The 23,107-nt window shown below is 43.9% G+C and overlaps 2 non-coding genes across 2 annotated transcripts; one reads left to right on the forward strand and one right to left on the reverse strand.

Annotated features, from left to right (window-relative positions):
* Positions 1–9,312: 9,312 nt before the first annotated feature.
* On the reverse strand, positions 9,313–9,384 carry TRNAD-GUC (transfer RNA aspartic acid (anticodon GUC)). The gene has a single exon. It is a non-coding gene; the product is annotated as a tRNA-Asp (tRNA).
* Positions 9,385–9,997: 613 nt separating this feature from the next.
* TRNAW-CCA (transfer RNA tryptophan (anticodon CCA)) lies at positions 9,998–10,069 on the forward strand. The gene has a single exon. It is a non-coding gene; the product is annotated as a tRNA-Trp (tRNA).
* The last annotated feature ends 13,038 nt before the right edge of the window (positions 10,070–23,107 follow it).

A 23,107-nucleotide genomic window follows, 5' to 3' on the forward strand; every position in this document is an offset into this window, starting at 1 on the left:
TTTCCACTTTAAACCCTTCTAACTCAGATCCCTAATTAACTAAAAAAATGAACTCTACCCAACAAAATCTCTTAAACTTCAGACTTTTGAAAACTGCCACCAGTCTTTACAACTTACCAGACTTTATTACACATTTAGATGTTTGGAAATTTCTAAAGCCACAAAAAGATTTATTTTCATTTTCTTGAGACAATGTTGGATTATAGCAAATCTCTAAATCCTCTTTTTAGGCAACCATTGTGCTTTAAAAGCTATTGATTTTTTTAAAAAAAAACAATATATGTGACAAGTTTGAGCTTGATGTCCTTTTGAAATACCATTTGAAAAATAGGAGTTATTACTCTCTATTGTCTAGTGCAGAGCCCATATGTTATTGATAAGGTTTTCTATGATCACAAGAAGTGAATAATATGATAGTTTAGTCAGAGAATGCTAGAGACCCAACGGCATAATACTTGTTAGACTTCAGGTTTCTAGCCCAAAAAAAAAACAGTTATTAAGTTAGTTTATTGCAAGCTGGGCCTCAGTAGGGTACAGGGACAACAATACTGGGGTCTATTTTTTAAAAAGTACACCAAAAATGTAGTATTTTAAAATATTCTGAAAAAGTACACTTTATTACAACAACAACATTTTAATGCTGAATTATTACTGCGGATAAAGAACTTTTTGACACCACTGGGAAATCTGTACTTGTTTACTTCATTTGTCCCCCACTTTCCTCTCCAATGGGGAACCAATATAATTTACATCCTCCTCCTCTTCTCTATAATCTCACAACAACTCTGTTTGGCTCAAGGTAACTTGGCAACTTCCTTGGCAGACTGGGAATTTAAACCTGGGTCTCTTGGATTCTAGTCCAACACTCTAAGCATTACATCATACTGGCTGTAACAATACTTTCTGTTCATTGAAACTATAAAAGGGTTCTGGGAATGACCTTCGGATTAAAAGAAGAGTTTGGGTTCTTACCACTTTGCTCATGCTCTAAAAAGCATGGAAATTGTAAATTAAATCTTGTTTTAGTTTGCACACCACCTTCCCACTAGCAAAGGGCCTAAGGTGGTTTACAATAATTATGAATAAGCATACCAAGAACAAATTTAAAGCATAGGACAATAAAAAGAAGAGCTCATATCTATAATTGCATGCAATACAGTCAACATCTGTGTTCCATAAAGGCCCATTATAGTCAACAGCATGCCTTTTAGGACAATATAGTCTTTACAGTACCTTCTAAAAGTAAACAAAAAAGTTTTGTTGTCGAAAAGTAAACAAAAACAAAGCAGGAAGCTGTTCCAGATGTGTGCCAAAGAAGAAGAGTTGATTTTCTCTACCTTTTAAGGCAGGGGTGGGGAACCTTTTTCCTGTCAAGGGCCATTTGCACATTTATGACATCATTCAGGGGCCATACCAGGTATAGATCTCCCGGTGAGGGGGAGAGGCTAGGGTTGCCAGGTCTCCAGCCACCACCTGGAGGTTGGCAACCCCAGGGGAGGCCACACAGAGAAGGCCTGCAGGGCGCCCATGCTCCCCCCTCCCAGGCAGGAGGGCAGCCAGCAGTGGGCCCCAGCAAACGAGGTGCCAGGGGGACACAGCCCACAGTTGATCGGAAAGGGAGGAAGGAAAACAGAGAAAGAGGAAAAGGGAGGGAGGGAGAACGAGAGAGAAAGGGAGAAAGAAATGGAGAGAGGGGGAGGAAGAAAGAAAAGGATGGAGGGAAAGAAAGAAAAGGATGGAGGGAGACAAAGAAAGAGACAGAAAAAGAGGGAGAAAGAGAGGGAGAGAAAGGAGAGAGTGACAGAAAAAGGGGAAGAAAAGAGAGAAAAGTCTTCCTCCCCCACACACACACCCGCGCACACTGACCAGGCCCCAGCCTCCCCGCCTCCCCCGCCCACACATACACCCGGCGGCACACGGAGCCCCGCGTGACCGGGCCCCAGTCTCCATGCCCTTCCCCCCAGAGTCCACAAAAGGCCCCCCCCCGAAGCCCGATTGGCTCCCGCATGCATGCTCTGCCGCCAGGAGCCGGCGGCCTCTTCTCCCCTCCCTCTCGCTGCTCAACAGCCAACAGGCAGCAAGAGGGGCTCACAATGTGCTGCAGCATTCCTGCATGCCACGGCTGTAGGAGGTAGCCTTGGGGGAAGCGTCCCTCCCCCTCCCCTCTCACCGACCAACAGCCAACAGTCGGCAAGAGGAGGTCCAAAAGGCACCGCAGCACCCCTGTAAGCCCCAGGAACACCCTCAGGGAGGGCCGCCCTGCTCCCCACCTCCACAGGAGGGCCCCAGAGCTCCCGAGAGCCACAAAAAATGTCCTCGGGGGCCGTATGTGGCCCCCGGGCCTGAGGTTCCCCATCCTTGTTTTAAGGAGTCTCAAACCAGCTTATAATAACTTCCGTTCCTCTCCCCACAACAGGCACCTTGTGAGGTAAGTGGGGTTGAGAGAGTTCTGAGACAACTGTGACTAGCTCAAGGTCATCCAGCAGGCTTCATGTGCAGGAGTGGGGAAACAAACCCGGTTCACCTGATTAGAGTCCACTGCTCATGTGGAGTGGGGAATCAAACCTGGTTCTCTGGATTAGAGTCCACCACTCTTAACCACTACACCACACTGGCTCTCCCCTCCCTATATGAGAGCTAGATTTGAGTCTAGAAGCACCTTAGAGACCAATAAGATTTTCATGGTATAAGCTTCCAGGAGTCAAAGTTCCCTTTGTTAGATGCTTTGATTCTTGAGAGTTTATACCCGAAAAAATCTTGTTCTTTAAGGTGTTACCGGACTCGAATCTAGCTGTTCTACTGCAGATCCAAGGGGCTACCCTCTAAAACTCCCTGTATGATTAATCAAGGCCTGTTAAGAGAATCTTCAGTCGCCAGGGCCCAGCTACCTTCCCTCCTAACCCTGCCTTTCATGCTTGCTTCCCGGACCACCTTCATTGTCTTTCACTCCACCATAGTAAGCAAAGTAATGTCTCTGAACAAGTATACATTTTCTGTCCCTCACCACTTACTACTGAAAGCCAACATCTTAAGAACATAAGAAAAGCCATGCTGGGTCAGACCAAGGTCCATCAAGTCCAGCAGTCTGTTAACACAGTAGCCAACCAAGTGCCTCTAGGAAACCCACAAACAACACGACTGCAGCAGCATTCTCCTGCCTTTTTTACTAGTAGCCATGAATAGCCCTCTCCTCCAAGAACATGTCCGCTCCTTTCTTAAAGCCTTCCAAGTTGGCAGCCATCACCCTAGGGCAGGGAGTTCCACAATTTAACTATGTGTTGTATGAAGAAATACTTCCTTTTATCAGTTTTGAATCTCTTACCCTTCAGCTTCAGCAGATGACCCTGCATTCTAGTATTATAAGAGAGGGAGAAAAGCTTCTCCCTGTCCACTCTCTCCATACCATGCATAATTTTATAGACCTCTATCATGTCTCCCCTTATCTGCCTTCTTTCCAAGCTAAACAGCCCTAAGTGTTTTAACCACTTTTCATAGGGCAGTTGCTCTAGTCCCCTGATAATTTTTGGTTGCTCTTTTCTGCACCTTCTCAAGTTCTGCAATATCCTTTTATAGGTGTGGTGACCAGAACTTTACACAGTATTCCAAGTGTGGTCTCACCATAGATTTGTACAAGGGCAGTATGATAGCAGCAGTTTTATTCTCTATTCCTTGTCTAATTATGGCCAGCATGGAATTTGTCTTTTTTCCAGCAGCCACACACTGGGTTGACATCTTCATTGAGCTATCCACTACCACCCCAAGATCCCTTTCTTGGTCTGTCGCTGCCACCACAGATCCCATCAGTGTATATGTGAACTTGGGATATTTTGCCCCAATATGCATCACTTTACACTTGCTCAAATTGAATCTCATTTGCCATTTTAATGCCCACTCCTCCAGTTTGAAGAGATCCTTTTGGAGCTCTTCACAGTCTGTTTTTGTTTTAACCACCCTAAATAATTTGGTGTCATCGACAAACTTGGCTACTTCACTATTTAACCCCAACTCCAGGTCATTGATGAACAGGTTGAAAAGCACCGGTCCCAACACAGATCCCACTGCTCACATCCCTCCATTGTGAGAACTGACCACTGATTCCTACTCTCTGCTTCCTATTTTTCAGCCAGCTCTCAATCCATAAGAGGAAGTTTGCTTAGCAGTCTTTGGTGGGGGACTTTGTCAGAAGCCTTTTGGAAATCCAAATACACAATGTCTACAGGCTCATTCTGTCCACAGACTTATTGACTTTCAAAAAACTCTAAAAGGTTAGTGAGCAGGACCTACCTTTACAGAAGACATGTTGGGTTTTGCTCAGCAGATCTTGCCCTTCTATATGATTGACAATTCTGTCTTTAATAATGCTTTCCATCAATATACCTGGAACAGACGTTAAGCTAACTGGCCTGTAATTTCCTGGATTCTCCCGGAAACTTTTTTATAAATGGGTGCTATATTGGCCATTCTCCAGTCCTCTGATACAGAGGCTGATCTAAGGGACATGTTACATATCATTGTCAGAAAATCAGCAATTTCCCATTTGAATTCTTGAAGAACTCTAGGATGAATACCATCTGGTCCCTGTGGCTTGTTAGTTGCAGTTTGTGTAGATGTTCTAGGACTTCCTACCTTGTTACCACTATTTGCCCCAGTTCCTCATTCTCCCCTCCCCCCAAACCTCTGTTCAGGAGAAGGAATTTGCCCTATATCTTCAATAGTGAAGACAGATGAGAAGAATCTGTTGGGGAATAGATAGCAAGCTTCATTATATGTCAGACAGCAAGGGTTAAATTGATTGTATTGATGCTGACCAGTTCAAGAAGGTGATGTAATCTCTAATGTGTCAATTAGGCATATCTGTCCTTTCGAAATGCCATATGCTTAAGAGTAGATTCCTGCCAACCACAAGCTGGCAAGTTTAGGGAACTAGAGATGTAGAAAGGGTTTATTGTTTTAAACTCAAGTTTACCCTACCCTATTTTTATAGTGAGTAAAGTTTGTTTTGCTAAGACAAAGGACTTTGTCTATTCATTGTGTGTGTGTGTGCTTTAATTGACTTTCACCAGCCATAATCAAACGATTCATAACTTCTGATAAAGGAATTTTCACAACAGAATCTCCCCCCATTAGAAAATAAGGCTTTCCGGTTAATCTTTTGTCCGAGGCAAAGGAAAATGAAGGTAGCCAGAGCCCCAACAAGCTGGAGGGAAGGGGAGTTGGAGTTGGTAGCGCCAAGCATGAACTAGGGGTCAAGATCTGGTTCTATGACTCGCTCTCCCTCTCTCGCATGAATGTCTCCCATTCTTCAGCCCTGACTGGGCATTAGGTTGGTCCCAATGTTACCATTGTTAGCACCCTTCCCCCCCCCCTTAACTAGGTTTTGCAATCAGGGCTAGAGAGTGTTTTTCGACAGCATGCAAAGGATCTCCCGCCTTCTGTCTGCGGTTATTCAGTGGGGAAAGATCTCTGCAGAGCAACAGCGACGGGGAGAGGCCGCCTTGCAAATTGGGAAAGAAACTCCGGGGGGGGAGGGGGGGCAAGAAAGAGCTGTTGGGTAAAAAGCATGAAATAAAGCGCGCAATAATGGATTTGAGGGCCTGTGTGTAGTTTGTCTCCAGTCTTGATCAAAAGCACAGAATAAAACTACAGCCATCTAAAAACTAAAGTATGATGAAAATACAAAAAGTAAGATAATACCAGGGCAATGTATATAATATAATTATACATTGACTTTGGTCTGTATGATGATTTAATTTGGTTTGAGGAGGTAATGTTTAGAAATCCCATCATTACCAGTGCTGAAAAATAGCAGGCAATTATTTATTTAGATATTTATGCAGTAGAGTACACCCTTGCTGTTTGTGAATTTGAGCAAGCGTGATGTAGTGGTTAAGAGCAGTGGTTTGGAGCAGTGGACTCTAATCTGGAGAACCGGGTTTGATTCCCCACACCTCCACTTGAGCAGTGGATGCTAATCTGGTGAACTGGATTTGTTTCCCACTCCTACACACGAAGGCAGCTGGGTGACCTTGGGCAAGTTACAGCTCTGAAGACTACCAGAGGGGGGGAGTTCACCATCTCCCTACACAGCCGATTCCACTGCTGAACTACTCTCACTGTAAAGTAAAAAAAATAAAATCCTAATGTCCAGCTGGTACCTTTCTGCCCATAATGTATACCCATTATTGCAAGTCCTATCCTCTGCTGCCAACAGGAACAGCTCCTGGAACAGAGTGCCAGCGTGGTGTAGTGGTTAAGAGCGGTGGTTTGGAGCAGTGGACTCTAATCCGGTGAACTGGGTTGGTTTCCCCATTCCTACACGTGAAGCCAGCTGGGTGACCTTAGGCTAGTCACAGCTCTCTTAAAGCTTTCTCAGCCTCACCTACCTCACAGGGTGTCTGTTGTGGGGAGGGGGAGGGGACTGTAAGCCAGTTTGAGTCTCCCTTAAGTGGTAGAGAAAGTCACCATATAAAAAACCAACTCCTCTTCTTTGCGGTCCGTGGCCTGACCACGTGATAGGGCTAGTCCTGAACACATGACCCCGCTGCATGTTGAGAAGAGGGGAGTGGGTATGAGCGCACTGGCCCTGCACCCTGCCTCTGCATGATCGCCAGATTGTCAGAAGTTGTCTGTGCACTGAGGACGTGGGCACACGGAGGGAGATGTGCAACACCCACCTCACTTGCCTGGCCCAATGACTCGTGGCAGTGCCCAGCTGCAGTACTGCCATGCGACTTCCCGTGGCTGGGCAGGTGAGGTGGCCACCGCTGTGCAACTTGCTCAGGAATGCAGCAGCTAAGGGGGAGGGGGCACTGCGCATGACTCAGCGGGGCGGGACCTCTCTCCATGAGGTGGTAGGGGTCCTTCCCAGGGCTGTTTTGACCTCCCGCTCCACCCCTGGAGGTAGCTGACTCTTTGCCTCTAGTATTCACAGGGTTTGGCCAGTGAATGGGGTGGATGGCCAGATTCGCTTCGATCCTGATGGTGTTCTCAAATGACAGTGCTTTATGGCAAATATTCGCTTAAATGGGAAAAAGGGGGGTGATCAGGCATTCACCGCATTGGATCCTAGATCTGTCTCTGGTCCTAGTGAGCATAATTCTTTACTGGCTGTAGTTGTCTGTACATTGCCATAACCACAGGAAGCCGAAGAAAACCACCTTGCCCCCTCTTGCTGTAGCCCCATCCCTTCATAGTCATACTAGTGTGTGTAAAAAATCGATTCCAGGGGTCAGCTTGTGCCTGTGCTATGGCACCATATCAGATAGATACATGTTGCAGCAATTATATTTTCGAAGCGCTCAGTGATCCCTTCCTGAAATCAGTCATCCACACAGAACAGATAGCAGAATCACTGTTAACAAGGGCTGGTTTTTAATAAATATGGCTGTGGGGAAAGGCTTGCTTGTTTTTCCTGCAGTCGCAGTAACAGAAGTAGTGGGGTGTAATAAATGTTTTTTAACGTTGCCCATTTTTGCTGGGATTGTTGAGCTGTGAAGGAATTGCTGAGTTGCGCTAGAGGGAGCTACTGTGCCACAGATGCACAATGCCTTTTTATATATGTGTGCTTGTTTTTCAATGGTAAGTGTAATCCTTTGGCATATGTTCCCTCCGGCCCAGAACCTCATACCAGACCTGCTGTGGTGCGCATAAACATCCGATTCAGGCACAAAAACTCACTGCATAATGATGCGTTTGCTGGCTGGCTGGTGTTAGTCCTGCTCAGGAATGCCCTAGAGTTTTACACACACACACACACACACCCTTCAGGGAACGGGCCCCTCGTTCCTTTTCAGGCATGCAAGCAGCAGGTGTCTGACCTTATGTCCCCTCTCACTGCCAGCCGACTTGACTTGCTCCTCTAATTCCCGCGATGAAAAATAATCTTGTACAACTTGATATATCAGCCTTCCGAGCTCTTCGCTAGAAGTGTCACACCTTGTCAGTTCTGACCCCTCTATGTGGCTGGGAATTGGGCAAAAGCCTGTGTTTGAATGTAAAGCTCTTGCTGGTATGTGTAATCTTAAAACTGGTTAAAGTGAGTTCCATTGAATTCAGTGAGAGTTACTCCTTAATAGGTGTGCTTGGGATTTTGTAGCCGTACAGTGCAAATCCTAAACAGGTTTGGGAAGGGCAAAACTCTGTTTAGGATAACGCTGTTAAAAACTACAGCAGCTCACATTTGTCATGCGCACAAGGACAGTGTTGAAGTATCACTATATATAGAAAGAGGCATCTACTGTGGGTAAAGAGTGCTGAATGTAAGGTTTTGGTCAGGCGGCTACGGGTCATGTCATACTTTGTTTTGATTGAGGGTCCTAAGACAAACTTCTTCACATAACAAATCTTTTGCTCAGTATTATTTAAAAAAAACAGGTGGTAAAATATGTATTTCTCTGACCTGGATGGCCCAGGCAAACCCAATCTTGCCAGAGCTTGGAAATTAAGCAGGGTCGGCCCTGGTTAGTACTTGGATGGGAGATCGCCAAAGGAGTCCTAGGTTGCTAGGCAAAGGCAGAGAATGGCAAAACCATCTCTGAATGTCTCCGGCCTTGAAAACCCTGTGGGATCGCCCTAAGTTGGCTGCGTCTTGACAGCACTTTCCAGAACCATCAAAATTTGCAATCCGTTGGTTGATGGGCGGGGGGGGGGAGATTCACAGCAAAAATCAAAATTAAATGGAAAGGCGCTTGCATGTTTTTTTAAGCCTTTGTGGTTACCAGAAAAGTCAGAAAGAGCCAATGCAGTGTAATGGTTGGAACTCAAATTTCCATTCAGCCATGAAGCTCACAGGTGGTGAAGCGATGGACCCTCAGCCCAGTCTTTGGAAGCACAAGAGGGAGCAGGGGGACAACCATTTATGCCATCCTGAGCTCCTTGGAGAAAGGGCGGAATAAAAATCTCATAGACAGATATAATGCTGCTGCTTGAAGAATAAGTCTTAGCTGCCTCAATCTTCCCTAAAGACAGGTTTTAGTTTCTATCCTTCAGTTCTTTGCGTTTCTAGAAAGACAAAGTCAAGGTAAATTTGTAAAGATGCTTGGAAACCTTCTACTTCCTAGGAGAGAGAGAAAGTGGGGGGGGGGAATACTTTAATGCTTCACAGTTCACACAGCCACTAGGTTTTGAGAATTCCTGCATAGGGATGTTTGCAAAAATCCTGATTTGTATCCCTGCCTTTCAAGTGGAGGTCGCAGTTCAAGCTCTTGCTTGTGAGAATGCTTCTTGTGTCTGCTTTTTAACATTTTAAAAAATACATGTTTAATACAATTGTATGGTTGTAGGAAACAATTTTTTGGGGAAAAAAATTCAGCTCTCCCCGTCGGGGAATCGAACCCCGGTCTCCCGCGTGACAGGCGGGGATACTTACCACTATACTAACGAGGAGTTGCTTGAAGCAGTGGCTTTCTTTACGGCTTATAAAGAGAAGGCATGTCAATGATGTAACCTAATAGAAAATAGCTTCAGGGAAGATTCCATCTAACTCGCTTCTGGAGCGGGGCTGGGGAGAGGGAGAGAAATAAAAGGCAGCGATCTGGAGAATTACCATCCGGTAGCCAACTGAAATCAGTCTACTCTTTAGGAACTTTTTTTTTTTTCCATTGCTGAGAGCGGGAACTGTCCTGGGGAGCTCCGGAGCAGGTTATTACAAGGGTCCAAAGGCATGCATTGGAGCGGGGGGGGGGCTTTTATCGGGGTGGCTGTTTCTACCAGAGCTAGGGGACAGAAAGCACCCGCATAGCACACCAACGAAGAAATGGTGGTCTCTGTCTCAGTTCTTCAAGAGTAGAGAGCTTGAAAGTCCCGCCGCCGTCCTTTGAATTCAGGGCTTTTCCCGGATGTGGTTGAATGACCAGAGGTTTGGATAGGGGCTCAACAGCAGTTATGGATTTAAATGTTCGTTCTATTTTCCCGCACTTTTTTCACTTTCCGGTACAGTGCAGGGAATAGTTGTTGGGCTCAGGTAGTTTTATACCTCTACCTCCCTGAAATCAACCAGGACCTCGTGGCGCAACGGTAGCGCGTCTGACTCCAGATCAGAAGGCTGCGTGTTCGAATCACGTCGGGGTCATAAAAGTTTTTTCTTGCACTGTTCTTTATTTTCATTAGCCTGTCTCTACAACATACATGCCAACACAGAAAGGAATACTGTGTTCCTGATGGCGTGAGACTATGTTACAATCTAAGGGCTCAATATATGCTCATCCCATGAGATACAATGTATTCAAGCGTTAATGCCTAAACTCGCTGATGTGTTAATTCTACAGGGTAAAATGAGGGGCAGCGTGTGGCTACACAGGCACAGCCACAAGCTAATAGGAAGGGAAAGGATTTAAAGTACCTTCTCACTAGTCCAGTGCCTCTGATCTGATAAACCATGGAGCCCTCACCACCTTGCTTTCTCCAGCGTGGTTTGGATTACATACCCTCACAAGATCAGTGCATTTTCCACTATTTTGGTTTATTTATTTGAGTCATTTATACCCCATCTTTCAACTTTGTGAAGAGGCTTACAGAACATTCTACAACCTGAGAACTAGGCAAGAATAACCTAATGTAAACAGCTAATACTGGGGCTGGCCCAGCGACTGGGGGCTGGGAGCAACTTATAAGTACTCGAAGATTAAGTAACCTGAGTTTTGAGTTCCGGGAGATGTGCCCTATGACCCCTCGCAAATCAAAAAGGATGCTGGTGGTGCACAAAGATGCCACCTGTGACAAGCTGTCTGCCAATGGAAAATGCCACTCACTACTTAAGGCTTTATACTTCATTTACCCCTATGTACACTTGACTATAATTTGGAATTTGTTTCACTTCTTGTTAATTAGTTAGTGTTGAGTCCTTATGCATTAGGACTGATTCAGAGCACTACTTTGTTATTTGAATAGCTTTACGGATTTCAGCTTATAAAACAAACGAAGCAAGGGAGAAAAATACATTCCTTGCAATAGCCACTATCCCTAGGATTTTTGTCTCATGCGCACAGAAATCCTGTATGGATATTTTAATAAATGCACCTATGATACTTCTGCATCTAAACCAGAAGCACTTTCTTTAGCTACGTGTTTCCACAGGCTTTTGGGGGTGGGTGTCTCACAACTTAAAAAAACCCTGCCTCTAATAAAGACCTCTAGAGTTTTTTTAAAAGTCCTACCAATCAGACGTCTATGTAGCTCACCAATTCAGCCTATCACAGAGAAGCTACGAAATAGCCAATCCTACCTAAGCCCCGCCTACTTCAGCCAATTAGAACAGAACTTTTCCAGATTATTTTCTCTAACTCCCTTCCTCAAATATATTTTCACCCTGTTATCCCTAAAGGGTGGCATCAAAACGTCGCTTTTTTTAATCACACCACCTTTCTGCCACTACACAGGAGGCAGCTTGCAACTCAAAATAATTGCCATCATAGAATACCCATGGCATAGAAGGAAAAAGAGATAGGAAGGAAACAGGAAAACGAACTAACTCAAGTACCAACTCTTAGATAAGTTATAGTTGGTTGACATGGCCAAAGCAAATTGTCACTGTAGGAGACAGTTGCTGGGGAGTCAGAAGCCAGTTTGGTCCCAGCTAGGCGAAAGAAGGGGACCCAGCTGTTGATGAAAGCAGTTTTTGACTGACATGACCTAATCCTACCTTGCATTTGTAAGTATACAGACCAAGTTTAGACCTTTTTCCACACAAGATTCTACAAAGTGCCTATTTGTTCAGTGAGTGAGTGTCATTCATGTGCAATAGAATATAGTAGATAAATTGAATGAACCTTCTTGCCTTAGCTCCATTAACTACCTGGCAGTAATTTGCTAAATCACTGATTCATGCTTAGGGTTGGTTCTCCTCAGTATCAATTGCTCTGGCGGAGCAGTGCAGGTGCCCTTTCATTCCCAGGACGGTACTTTGATCTCCCTTCCTTCAGGTGCCACAGCACTTCAACTGTTCCTGCCCCCCACTTTCCCTTTTCTTTCGTTCCATGATCCTGTCATGAAACACAATTAGAAACCTGCTTGGCTGCATATCTTATTGGTTTAAAGTTTTGCAAGCCAGCACCTGCAAGGATAGTCCAGGTAATTTCAGTCCATAATATATCAGCTGCCTTCTCCAGGCAAGTTTCAGACATCACTCTTCTTTGTGATAAGAGCTCAAAAGAACAATTAAAACAATTTGAATAATAAATGGTGTTTTTTTCAATCCAGAATTTGTTCATTCTGTGATTAATTCAAAATATTTTACTTATGAATTCAGCAAGCCTGTTTATTGTGATGGGTTGTTTAGGGTGGTCAGATGCAAAAAAAGACGGACTTTTACTCCTTTTGAAGAGGGAATCCCAGTAACCTCAGATTTCTCATCCCTGAGTGAGAAGCTGCATAAGTGAAATTCTCTTTCACACAACTAATAAAGCTGCATCAACCTTGTCTGCCACTTCTCTATTATTAGGATGAACAAGTATTTAAAATTTTAGATTTTGGCTGCAGTATTTTGAACTTCATCTACATCAAGAATGAAACAAATCTAGCCTGAACATTTTTTTAAGTTTAAATGAAACATCACAATTGGTTATAGGAGTACAAATTATTCTTGATTTGATTAAGAGCCAGAAAATCCTGATTTCTTTAGGTAAACCATTTCAAAGTAAAAATGTACAAACAAAAATTAACAAGGCAGCCACACCTTTGTAGTTCACCTACAAAGCTAGCAGCACAGTCCTAAGCAGAGTTACACCCTTCTATTGCCTTTGCTCCAATGGATTTTTAAAAGGGTAATTCTGCTTTGGATTGTACTATAAATTACACAAATGTTACAGACACCTATTGGACACTTCCTATGGTGTAATTAGAAACAAGTAACACAACTCCCACCACTATCCCCATGCTATTTTATCTCCCGGCATTCCCATGCAGCTCCAGACCAGGAACACTCCTACAGTCTTATCTTTATAATATGGTGAAAAGTAGCAAGATTATACTAACTCTCCCACTCCTTAACACAGACACAATGCCATACTGCTTTGGGAATTTAATTTTTTATTTACTTTAAAAAAAAACTTAGATGTTCTGTTCTCCCGCTGCTTGCATGTCTGGTCATTCTGGTTTGGACCAGAACCAACGGGTTGAAATTAAATCAGAAGAGTTTCCGTCTAGACATTAGGAAGAATTTTCTAATAGTTAGAGCGGTTCCTCAGTGGAACAGGCTTCCTCGGGAGGTGGTAAGTGCTCCTTCCTTGGAGGTTTTTAAGCAGAGGCTAGATGGCCATCTGTCAGCAATGCTGATTCTGTTACCTTAGGCAGATCATGAGGGGGGGGCACCTTGGCCATCTTCTGGGCATGAAGTATGGGTCACTGGGTGTGTGTGGGGGAGGTAGTTGTGAATTTTCTGCATTGTGCAGGGGGTTGGACTAGCTGACCCTGGTGGCCCCTTCCAATTCTTTGATTCTATGATTAGAAATGAGGGCAAACAACAGCGTGGCTTCACCCCACGACACAAATTCCCCCAATCCTGCAACCAATCTGTCACATGGGGATGGGCTTCCGAGCTGACTGGCGGGATTACCACAGAAAGCTTTCCCTGATCACAGGGAAAGGTTCTGAGTAACAAACTTGTTATATGGAAATATTTTCATTTTATTTATTTAAAGTTTATTCTCATCTTTCTTTAACAGCTTACAAAAATCTGCATAGCATTTCACAAAATAATTAAATCACAATAAAATAACAATCTTAGTTCCCTAAAACACAAAGATACACAAAAATACAAAGACTCTATAAACCAAAGCTCTCAGAAATCCAGTCGTTAATGAAATTCAGTCATTAATGGATTAACTCTCAAAGGCTTGTTGAGCAGGGTAGCTTTACATGATTTCCTGACTCTTGCCAAAGAAAGTGCCCTATGGCAACAGACAAAGCCACAGCCCTTACAGAACTCAAATAAACTTCCCCAAAAGGGAACTGATAAGAAAACTGTTGAGCTGAACTAGTACCCTTGATTTGTATCTGAAAACCAGCAGATAGCCCTTTGGCTACGTGTGAATAATACCCTCCCCTCATTAAGAGGTTAAAGTGTCCATCTAGAATCTGGCAGACCCAGGTTCTAATCCTGCTCTCCTATGGAAGTCCCCTGGGTGACCTTGAGCCAGTCATACACTCTCAGAATAACCTACTTTACAAGGTTGTTGTTGCAAGGGTAAAATGGAGGACAGGAGAATTATGTATGCTCCCCATTGGAGAGAAAGGCAAGGAACAAATGAAGTAAACATAAATTTTGCACAAGCTGAAATTACGTTCAAGGGCAGCCCTATTTAGATTCCAAACTGGGGATCCCTTTGACTAGGCCAACAAGGCTGAGAAGAAGAGCTGGTTTTTATACCCCACTTTTCTCTACCAAAAGTGGCCTACTATCACTCCCCTGACTCCAACAGGCATCTTGTGACATAGGTGAAGCTGAGAGAGTTATGAGAGAACTGTGGATAGCCCAAGGTCACCCAGAAGGCTAAATATGGAGGAAATGGGGAATCTAGTCTGGTTCTCCAGATTACAGTCAGCTGCTCTTAACCACTACACCACACAGAGAGCTTTCAAGATTTAAGTGAGAGAAAGCAAAGTGCTAACCTGTCTCTCAAAAAGTAAGATGAGGTGTAAGAGCATCCCAGGCTGTTCAAATGGTCAGACAGTCAACTTGACTTCATCCAGTTTAGGCAGCTGAGTCCCCTTGAGAACCTCTGTATTTCCAAATGACATCTCTATCTTGTATGAATTCTGCTTGTTAATAGCCCTCTTCCACTTAATGACCACTGGCTCTAAGCACTGGTTCTGGAGGTTTTGACAAATACATATCAACATTTACTGTTCAAGGTGTTCCAGTGAAATAATCAAGATGCATCTGTGTTATATAGTGAAGTTCAAAGGGGGGGGTCATAGTGTAGTCCTAAAGAGGGTTACATCTAGGGCTGTCGATTCGGTTCTGCCCCGAACCAAAAAACAGCCGAATTTCCCCCGATTCAGCGATTTTCAGTTCGGATGGAACCGTATTCTAAAAAAGGCGGGAAAATGACGAGCCAAATTCAGCGAGTTTGGGGGGGCGCCGAATAAATTTGGCAAATTCCGGAGCTCAGAATCAGCAGCATAACCGTCAGTTAGTAAGCAGCATTCTCCCGCGGCCAATGGTGGCCAAGCTGGGTCTTCTCCTGGCCAATCAGAGCAGGGATTCTCACTTTTGAAATGGCCAGGAGAAGAGTCTAAAAACTCCCGTCCCTCCCCTCCCATCCCGACTGTATTCATTGCCTTCCAATTTGGTGGCGGTGCTGCTGAGAGATCCGATTCCTGACTGGGTCGACCTGCTGGTGCTTACAGGAATAGGATTGGATTTACTTCTCCTCCGTGCTACTGCTGGAAGACATCCACACAGTTTGATTTTGGGGTTTTTTCTCTATATCTTTTCTCCTGTGTGTGTGTGGGGGGAAGCAGAGTTTGTGTGTGTGTGGGAGGGGAGCAGTTTCTGTGGGTGGGGGGGAAGCCAAAGGGGGCTTTCGCCCGTTCTGCCGGGGGAGGTGTGCCCGCTCGCCTCTGCGGGAGTGTGTGTTCTGCTTTTAAAGTTTTAAAGTTTAAAGTTGAGTCTGTGCGGTGGCTAGCGAGTCTCTCTCCGCTCAGCACCTGGGCCGTGCCTCCTCCTCCTTGGTTTTTTTCCTGTTTGGAGTTGAGCCAAGCTGTACTGGTTTGAGGGGGGGCTTCGCCCATTCTGCAGAGGGTGTGTGCCCGCTCGCCTCTGCGGGAGAGTGTGCTGTGCTCTGCTTTTGTTTTTTGCCCCTAGCCTGGGGTTGAGTGTGACAGAGGTGGTTTGCCATTGCCTGCCTCCGCATCACAACCCTGATATTCCTTGGAGGTTGCCCATCCAAATACTTACCAGGGCCGATCCTGCTTAGGTTCTGAGATCAGACAAGATCAGGCTAGCCCCATACACACTGTATTAAACTGTTGGTATACACTAATCCACATAACAGAAAAACTAGAGCTAATATAGGTGGCCTGGAGATGGAGAAAGCTACTTTCTTACTCTCATACTGCTATAGCCAGAGAAGGCCTGGTGGAAAATGTTACAAAGTTAGAACCAGTTGGTAGTAGTTTCCAGATTAATAAAGTGGAGTATTAAGATGTATATGGCATCTCGAAGCAGACATTAGGTCAGAGAACCAAAAAGAAGAAAGTTTGATCTGAATCTTAATAGACATAAAGGCCCGACACACACAAATGCTGGTTCATGTCACTATATAACCTCAAGGATAGATTATTGTAAAGTGTTATATATGGGACTTGATTATTGACTGATGTATGTCAGTATGATCAAATTACCCTTCTTCTTCAACAGCTTCACTGGCTATCTTTTTGTTTCCTGGCATAATTCAAGGCACCAGCTAAGGTGATCAGGCACCTGTCTTTTGATGCCTCCCTCTGTTTGTTTATTCAGGAGGTCTATTCATTCACAGACTGTGCATATTTGTTTTCAGTAGCTGCTCCCACTCTTTGGAATAGCCTGTAAAAAGTGCAAAGCAGAATTATTTCAATGGACCTTTGGTAGAAGTAGCTACTGAACATCTCTGATTAGCAGCTGGTGGTGATATATGTTGTTGGAGTTGTAGTTTTAGCTTGGTGTATGTTGATTTATGTGTTTTAGCTGTGTATGCTTATACCTTTGTAACCTACCTTGAGCATTGTGGAAAGGTGGGGTATAAATATTTTAAATAAATAAATAAAATAACCTCTCTCACCATCCCATCATCTGCCTACATGGTGATCCAAGTACTGTCTGTCCATCAAAAGCTTACTTTAATGATACTCTTCATATGGCCAATTCGGCCCTGAAAAATGTCACACTGAGAGTCCATCAGAAGCAAGAGTATGTATGAATATACTGCATGAGTAACACCATGAGGTATACACAGAGTATGAACAGCAATTGCCATGTCTCATGTTCCAAGTTGGATCTTGCTGCAACAAATACAGTAATGATCTTGTAGTGACTTCACCCTTCAAGAAGCCTTTTGGGGAGAAATCAAGGAGTGCCAACACAGCAAAAGCAACTAGCCATGCCAGGTTAGAAGACAAAGACATTTCTCCCTATATTACCTTTTACTTGATATGCGATCAATGACCAGTAATACAACTCGGATGGCAAGTGCCTTGTGACAGCCTGGAAACTCTGAGTCAAATCTTCCCACTGTCCCCGAAGTTCCTGCCAAATATACGACTTGTCCCACTTTCATGTCTGCTGTTTTGTAATTATGGATTATAATTCAATCAAAAACTTCCTGCTGTCATTCCCCAGGACCATTTAATCCGTTCTGTAGTTTTCTCCTGATAAGTTGCCCAACTCCCAAGTATTTCTTTATCTAACTCTTTTGTTTCCTGAGAACAACCCATTTAATCCTACGGGCCAAAAACAGTATAACTAGCCTGACTTTAGAACCAGTAATTTGAGTCTGATCCTGGCTACAAACAGAACTGCAACAGAAGCTCACAACCCACACTGGATCCTTCCTTCTTTCATCTGATTTCTTTGCAGACTAAGACAGGTATATCTTTGGTCCCTGTTTGATCTGTCTCTGTTTACTTTCCAAACAACATTTGCACCACACAGAGAGCTGGCACTTTGCTCCTTTCTGTTATTTAGGCCCTCACATTTAGAAGACTGGACTCCTCTGTCCCAACAGTTTCCGCTTCTCTGACCTATTTCTTCATTTCCCCTACATTTTCATCCTTAGCTTAAAGGTAACTCCTGCTCCAAATTAGAGTAGCTCTGGTCAATTTGTTGTTGCTGTATTGTTAGGACAAGGACACAGAGACCCAGCTTGGTGTAGTGGTTAAGAGTGGTGGACTCCAATCTGGAGAACTGGGTTTGATTCCCCACTCCTTCACATGAGTGGCGGACTCTAATCTGGTGAACCTGGCTGGTTTCCCACTCCTACACATGAAGCCAGCTGGGTGACCTTGGGCTAGTCACAGTTCTCTCAGGACTCTCTCAGCCTAACCTTCCTCACAAGGTGCCTATTGTGGGGAGAGGAAGGGAAGGAGATTGTAAACCAGATTGATTCTCCTTAAAAGGTAGAGAAAGTCGGCATATAAAAACAAACTCTTCTTCTATTTATATGTGCGTTGATTTGATATTTTCTAGTATTTGCTTAGGAAAACATCTCCCCCACCCAACTACTATACCAATTCTTCACTAAACTCCATATGTAGTGGTTAAGAACGGTGGTTTGGAGTGGTGGACTCTGATCTGGAGAACCGGGTTTGATTCCCCACTCCTCCACATGAGCAGCGGAGGCTAATCTGGTGAACTGAATTTGTTTCCCCACTCCTACACACAAAGCCAGCTAGGTGACCTTGGGCGCGAGTCACACTCTCTCAGCCTCACCTACCTCACAGGGTGTCCTGTTGTGGGGAGAGGAAGGGAAGGTGATTGTAAGCCGGTTTGAGTCTCCCTTAAGTGGTAGAGAAAGTCGGCATATAAAAACCAACTCTTCTTCTCCTTTTAAAATCAGGTCTCTATCAACCTTTTCCTACTGAAAACTTGCTACTCTCAGTCACCTCTATATGTTAAAGATCCTGGTTTTCTGTGCCCTACACAAATAAGCAAGCTAATTCCCTACTGTAGTCTGAACACATATTCATGTGTTTGTGGGGGTTAGGTAACATGATTGTAGCCTATGCATTTTAAAAAATTAGTCTAATTAGATTTCCTTCTTTAATTTTTTTATCTTAGCAGTCAATATTAAAATTATATTTAAATTAGTTTACATCCAAATGCTGAAAGCCAAGTGGAAACCACAAAGTCCCTCTCTGCACAGTAGTATAATATACCTCCTAGATGTTTTTATTATGTTAATTTATAAGTCACATTGGACAGGTTCCCCTGAAGAGGCATAATAAAATTCCTGAAATAAATCAATCAGCTGAGGACACTTAATGATTTCAGTCTCCCATTGCTGAACCAAAGGTGAACATGATTTTTCTTTGCTTAGTGTTAGTTCATGCTCTGATGCTTTGTAATGCTGTGTGGCATAGCAGTATACACCATTATAAGCAGTGTGCTTATAATGGTGCAGGATATCTTATGACTCAGCTGTTAATTTTTACCTGATACACTAATTATAAATGTATATTACTTTTCCAACCTTCACTAAAATATTAAGTCTATAAACACATTTTTAACACTAGATGAAATGTTATTTTCATCTTATTCCTAACTTTGTCAATCATAATTTTTAAAAAAATATGCACAGTAACGGATAGGCATACGATTTTTGAGCTAATCTTGCAAATGCCGTTTTGAATGGCCTTCATAAACATCCAAAAGAGTAAAAGAATTTCTCATTTTTAAATAATTACATTACAATGGGATAAGAACGAACAATTAGTTGTATTTAGAACCACCATTAATAAACTCGTTAATTTTTCCCCCTTCGCATTAAGGGACACCTTTTGATCTTACTTACAACCCTACAAAATCAGCGATTCTAAAGTACGGCTCAGAAAAATGTTTGGCTCTACCTTCAGCATGCCTCACATTTTTGGGCAGATGTTCAGCTGTTTTTTCAACAAGGAATAAATACATGCAGATTTCAGTAGAGCTTACTCCCACATAAACTTACACAGGATTGCAGCCTTCATATCACTATTTTTTATTTCATTTATGGATAAGAAATAAAATATATAAGACAAATACAAACAAATTGACAGGTAAATTCAATTACCTGTTCCAATCAATAATAATTAGTTCGATACTCTATCCCATCATGGCCATGCAATGAGATCGCAACTTTCTACATCTTGAATTCTTTTGGAATGTGAGGCAAGTTAAGACTTGGAACTCTGCCCCAGGATGTGGTTATGGCTGCCAACTTTGAAGGCTTTAAGAGGGGAATGGACATGTTCATGACGAGGACTATTCATGGCTACTACTAAAAATGGCTACTAGTCATGATGCATACCTATTATCTCCAGGATCAGAGGAGCATGCCTGTTATATTAGGTGCTTTGGAACAAGTAGGATAATGCAGCTGCCGTCGTCTTGTTTGTGGGCCTAATAGAGGCACCTAGTTGGGCCACTGTGTGAACAGACTGCTGGACTTGATGGACCTTGGTCTGATCCAGTATGGCCTTTATGTTCTTATGACTTTGCATAGCTTTGCAGAGCATATAAAGTGGCCACTTAAAAATGGTCACATATCTGATGGATCACCTCTCCCAGTATAAACCTGGGCACCACCTCAGATCCCCTTAGAGTTCTATTCTGACCATACACTCCTTTACATCTATTAGCAGTGTAATTCTGAAATCACAACCATAAACTTCAATTGATTCAGAAGGGTGTGACTCCTCTTAGGATTGCAGTGCTATTTGAAATGGATTTAATGAAGGTTTTTTTGGTGTGTGTGTGTTTTTTTTAATTTTGCACCTGGCTGTGCTTTGGGGAATTCAGCCTGTGGAAGTCCTGAACCAGGTGCCTGGAAATGGTAATGGGCTGGATGAGGGACAATAAACAGAAGCTCAGTTCAAACAAGCTGAGGTGCTGCTGGTCAACCACAAAGCTGCTTGAGCACCGAGAGTCAGCCTGTTCTGGAGGGGGATACACTCCCTCTGAAGGAACAGGGTTGTAGCTTGGAGGTACTACTGGATTGTGGTCTATGGCTGAATCTCCAATTATGTATGAAATTGCATATTGAATCAATCCTAATTAAGGCCAAAAGGAAGAGTGGCTTTGCATGACTTTATCTGGGGCTAGATGTGAGTCCAGGTGAACCTTAGAGACCAGCAAGATACTGGGGTATAAGCTTTCAAGAGTCAAAGCTCCCTCCATCAGATAATTCCAGGAATGTATGGACAGGAACTTGATTAGAGCTGTCACCATTGCTCCATGTCAACCCTGAGGGAACAGCCAGGCTGAACGGATGGTACAGATCACAAAGGATGCTTTGAAGCGGATTGTGGGAGGTAGTTGGGCAACACATCTTGCCAGATCTCTCATTGCTCAACATGTTACTCCTTATTCAATGACAAGAGTCAGTCCTGCTGAATTATTTATGGGGTTATATCTCAAAATATGTCTTGATCTTTTACATCCAGACTGAGGACCTGCAAGAAAAACAGGAATAAACCTTGCATGCTACTCTGTCAGCAGCCTCTCTTCATTTGTTTGTACCTCAGGAATTGGTCTATGCAAAAGTGAGTTTCTTCCACCACCATTGAGGTCTCTGGGCCTGTGTCCCACAAGGTTCAGTGTCCAGATGGGCCAGTGTGGTACTGGCATGTAAATCGACTGGGAAGATTATCATTGTCCAGGGGAGAAATAGTAGCAGAATCCTTGGAGGCACCAACTGTAAAGCACTCTGGGGTTGTTGATCCTCCTGCTATGCCCCCTGCTCAGTTACCAGAGCCATCAGACATTGGGTTGTTAATGTGCTCCTGCCTGGAGAAGCAACAGATAGAATCATTGAGAGAACCTGTACATGGAGAACCCCAAGACCCCGTGAAAGAGTACCACCTTGTTAAGTGTAGGAAACATAGAGCTGGAAGGGACCTCAAGAGTCATCTAGTCCAATTCCTTGAACAATGCAGGAAATTCACAGCTATCTTTCCCCCACTTCCCCTGAGCCCTGTTCTAAGGACTATGTTGGCTAAGGGGGAGGGGTGTTGTTTGTCAGTGGGTTGTTTGGACCTCCTCAGCCCCTGTAGTTTTCAAGAGTCGCTGAAGATTCCTGTTCTTGTTAGCTGTCATTGTTAGTTGTTAAGCAATGTGTGTGTGTGTGTGTGTGTGTGTGTGTTAAGTGCCGTCAAGTTGCTTCCGATTCATGGCGACCCTATGAATCAGTCTTCCAAAATGTCCTATCTTTGACAGCCTTGCTCAGATCTTGCAAATTGAGGGCTGTGGCTTCCTTTATTGAGTCAATCCATCTCTTGTTGGGTCTTCCTCTTTTCCTGCTGCCCTCAACTTTTCCTAGCATGACTGTCTTTTCCAGTGACTCTTTGTCTTCTCATAATGTTACCAAAATACGATAGCCTCAATTTAGTCATTTTAGTCATGTTAAGCAATAAACTATGCTTAAGGCCTGCTGAGCTTCATTTTACCATTACAAGCCCTGACCTGGATAGCCCAGGCTAGCCTGATCTCATCAGATCTTAGAAGTTAAGCAGGGTCAACCCTGGCAAGTATTTGGATGGGAGACCTCCAAGGAATACCAGGGTCACTATAGAGGCAGGCAATGGCAAACTGTCTCTGAACGTCTCTTCCCTTGAAAACCCCACCAGGGGTTGCCATAAGGAGATGTGACCTGACAGCAAGGCATAGCAAGTCCCTACATTGGTAATACCAGCTTACTTAGCCAAAACATTTTTTACAAGCACCATTTGGATTGACAAGTACGTTTGTTTGTTTTGCTGTTGGCAAAAGTAAGAGAGTAGAAATTATTCTCTAACACCCATCTTTAAAAAAAAAGTTTTGCTGTTGTTGCTAAAGTCAATTATTTCTTTTTGCATAACCTGAAACACTAGTAGCCATGCTGGACTACACATTTTTAATAGTTCTGGTTTGCGCAAGAGGGGAGAGTGAATGTAGAGCTGTATGTTTAGCATTTTGCACACAAAAACTACCAACAGCTGTGGCACAAAACAATCAATACCACCCACAACGCGTTCAAGAAAATTGTTGACCGCTTTTTAATAATTAAAACACAAGCTACCACCTGTTGTAGCAAACAAGGGCCACACTTGCTTCTGTCCCCGCAGCAGGAATCCCCATGAATTCTCTGAGAACAAGACCCCACCCCCACCCTGGGGCAATCTCTGTGGAAGGAGTTCGGTAATCTCCCCACAGAATGCCTTTTCTGTACCAATTATGGGAGAGAAATGAAAGCTCCCCGGGGCCGCCTCACGTCTGGCTCCGCCTCTTGCCCTCCATCCGGAGGGAGGAGAGCCACTTACGCGGCACAGCCTCCACTCCCGCCTAGCCGAATTTAAACTGCGTGCCCAGCGCTCGCGCAACGCTCCAATTGTGATGGGGGCCCGCGCGCCGCTCCTCTCAGCCCTGGAGCCAATAGGAGGGCGCCCTTGCGTTTCCGCC

Source organism: Euleptes europaea, chromosome 3 (genome assembly GCF_029931775.1).
Source record: "Euleptes europaea isolate rEulEur1 chromosome 3, rEulEur1.hap1, whole genome shotgun sequence".
NCBI lineage: Eukaryota > Metazoa > Chordata > Lepidosauria > Squamata > Sphaerodactylidae > Euleptes > Euleptes europaea.